The following is a 3,742-nucleotide window of genomic DNA, read 5'->3' on the forward strand; positions in this document are numbered from 1 at the left end:
GTTAAGGAGAGGTCAGGTGGTTTATCAATCTGATGACAATGTTAAGAGAATGCTAAATACAATGCCAGTAAACAAACATTCATTGACATTCGAACACGAAAGCACAACTCATTTATAGTAGGTGCACATTATCCAATAAAATGTACCTGTATTTCATATTAATCATTGCGATCATGTACAAAATTTAAATCATATGAGATAGAAACTACAACAAACCGAGTGGTGAAGGTTAACATTATAAATCTGCGGAGACAACGCCGGATACGAGGTCTTGACATGCAAATTCTGCGAACCGAAGTCATATAGTTTTTATGCTAGCAGACTTTTAGGGTCTAAATAGACTGGACTTCTCGGGCAACATGTCGCCTCGGTTTATTTCGAATCTCCAAAATATTTGAAACAATAGAAACTAGGATTCTACCTTCCCGGTTCATGGATGCATAATTCTAATTGCTGGGCTATTTCAGGCGATGCTGAATACTGGATTTGACCCCTCAGTTCTATGTCTGTCTCTTATACACATCTAGATGTGTATAAGAGACAGGCTCTGACGCCCAGATGCTAACTACGTATCCATGCTACGGGTGGCGTCATAAGGGATTTGACGTCACAAGTGAGTCATGCCTGGAATTTAATGGGTCAGTATGACCCACAAATGGGGCAAGTGAGTCAAAAAAGTGCATCGATTTTCGGACGCGGTTGACTCATCAAAGTGAGTCATCCAGACCCCACCATTTCTCTCAGTGTAGGTACCTACGTACTGTAGAAATGAGTTGTGAGTTGAACATATTTTTCTTGAAGGTTTTGAATACAGTATGCATTTCAATTGTTTCAATACCAGTTCATAAACTTAGTATACCTGTATAGGTACCTCATATGCAGACAAAGGATTTAAAGGCAATTTCACCATTGGTTGTTGAATAATTTAGTGGGCAAGTTACCATATATGATCACTACATGTCACCTCCAAAATATATAGGTACACACCACAGCCTTCCAGTTTTAGGTTACATTATCATGACTGTCAATCACTAATTATCTGTCCTTTCTTCCATCATCCCACAATAAGCTTGAGAATTTAATGTCAGCTTTTGAATAGAAGTTGTCTTGCGAGGTGGAGGTAGCAATATCTTTGTAGTGTAGCTCAGTAATGTGAGGCAATTAAATCCAACTGAAGTGAGTTGCATGCTCACAAAATATGCATGTTTGTATTTAAATAAACTTGATTTATTTACCCTAATAACTACCTATATTTAATAAATTCTTCTACCACATGTTACACTTTCTACATATAAAATTCTAAAATTTATGCTTAATGTTTTAAATAAAAGATTGAATTTTTATACATTTGTTTCACTGATATTTAAACTGGTTTGTAATTTACGGTGTAATCATAATGCTCATTTCTATACCAATAATGCAAAGCATAAGCAAAGATAGGTATACTTAATACTTGTGCACAAGATAAATATTTGTAATATTTTTGCACGAGATTTTAACTGGTTTGTAATGTAATCATAATGCACATTACTATACCAATAATGCAAAGCCAAAGCAGAGAAATACTTAATATTTGTGCACGAGATATTTGTGCAAGAGATAAATAATTGTAATATTTGTGCACAAGATTTTAACTAGTTTGTAATGTAGGTAAATAATCATAATGCACATTACTATACCAATAATGCAAAGCATAAGCAGAGAAATACTTAATATTTCACTTTACAGCATAGAAGAAGGATGCGGCCAGCCTCCCCGGTCCATGATCACCCCGCCACCCATAGAGGAGGACTCTGACGAGGACCTCACGCCTGAGGAGCGAGGTGGGTGCTGCTAGGGCGTCTAGGTGCATTCATCTAGGCAGTGCACTTGTCTAGGTGCTACTGTGCAGCAGGAGCATTCATCATTGCTTCAGGAGGGACTTCTGATGCGTGTCTGTGCTCGTCAGAAGTCCTATGGGATTTCGCGCTCCTAGGGGATTGTTCCTGAGCGCCCCACCGCTGAGCTCGCGGTGTCTGACTGTAGGTCTCAGTTGTGGGGTTAAGTTATTATGTAGGTAGGATTTGTGTCTTCGTTTCTGTTGCTTTTCCCCTGTCCCTCCTAATATTGCCACACACAGTGACGGAATATAGGGATTTGGTAGGTTTGCATTCTAAAGGCTTTTACATAAATATGGCAACATTTTGTGACATTTCATCATTGCCGACGCGAAAGTACGGTTTTTTGAGAGTCACCTAAAGCAAACAGAACTTGAGTAACGCATACGGTTATTTTTTTATAGTTTATCATTTCTCGATGCGTCCTTAATGTGACGGAATATATCGCGTTTACCCTAGGTAATTCCTACACTTCTCAACTTTTTTCCTTTATATTAAACTTTGTCTTAGTTCCATGCATTTGATGGTTGAAATAGTGACCTCATACTGTTGCCGCGTGTCTCCCGCGGGTGAGGCAAACACGTCGCCTACTTCTACTTGATAGGTTGGCAACAACCTACTTGGGAAGTGGATAATGAGGAGACTAAAATTGATCTTTTATTACTGACAAATAAAACAGAATTTAGATTACAGTTCAATTAAATGGCTCTTGGTTACGAAATGAATAAGTGTTGTGCCTAACTGAGTGAAGAATGGCCTAGCACAGGAGCATAAGGAACTAAGGAGCATAGGAGTTAACAAGAATAAGAGCAAGGAGCATAGGAGCATGTAACTAACTAGAACAGGAGCATGGACAAGATGCATATGGGATCTGCCATAAAAGAAAGTAAAACTTATTAATTTATGCATCATAGCCCTAAGACTATAAGATAAAGAATTGGATTAAATATGAACAAGCATTAATTAACAAGCAGAAAAACAGTAATAATCAAGAACCTTAATAATGGCTTCTTAGAGCAACTGTGTTGCTTATGGATGCAGAAAAAGTAATCAAGCAAACTTATATTGCAGCAAACAGCTTAATGAAGAATTAATGAACATCAAAATATATAGCTTGCAGAATTAAAACACACTGAACACAATTAATAGAAAACAAGAAACAAAGCAAAATCACAAAGTATAAACAATTTGTAATACAACATTAATTGAGTAATAAAATGAATATATGCAATAAATAATCACTCACTTCCTCTCAAGTGGTGAGTAAGCTTAGGTTCCCATACTGGTGCAGTTATTAGTTATTCATTGGAATTTTGCATTAGGATTATGCCTTAGTTTTGGAATTTACTTTACATTAATGATTTTACTTCCTTGTCTGGACTAGAGAAGAAAAACAGAAAAATTACATAATGAGAAAAACACAGCACAGACATTAAATAAACGAGCATGAAAGCCAAAGGGTTGGGCTAAAAAGCAATATAGCTCCCCCTACAACAATACTATTGCTGCATTGCACACCAATGACGCCATACTATTGCCAAAACACTAGGTCGGAGCCGTCTGGCAGGAAAATGTTGAGATCCAAAGTGAGACAGTGCGCTTCACCCAGTTTCACCCCATCGAAAAACGTGTCAAAGTTGATAGTTGACCTTGCTCTACCAAACAGTGATAAACTGTTTGTATAGAAAGAATATTATGGCTTGAGACTTTTAAATAAGTCTGTGAATATATAAGGAATCCTTTAAGTATACTTGTATTTGCTGATTTCTAGTTGGTAAATAAATTAATAGATGATTAAGTTAAGAGGTGGTTTTAGACACATAAAAACTAATTCCAACCCAGCTTAGAATTAGACACACACAGCC

The sequence above is a fragment of the Hyalella azteca genome, unplaced genomic scaffold, assembly GCF_000764305.2.
Source record: "Hyalella azteca isolate HAZT.00-mixed unplaced genomic scaffold, Hazt_2.0.2 contig5353, whole genome shotgun sequence".
Lineage (NCBI taxonomy): Eukaryota > Metazoa > Arthropoda > Malacostraca > Amphipoda > Hyalellidae > Hyalella > Hyalella azteca.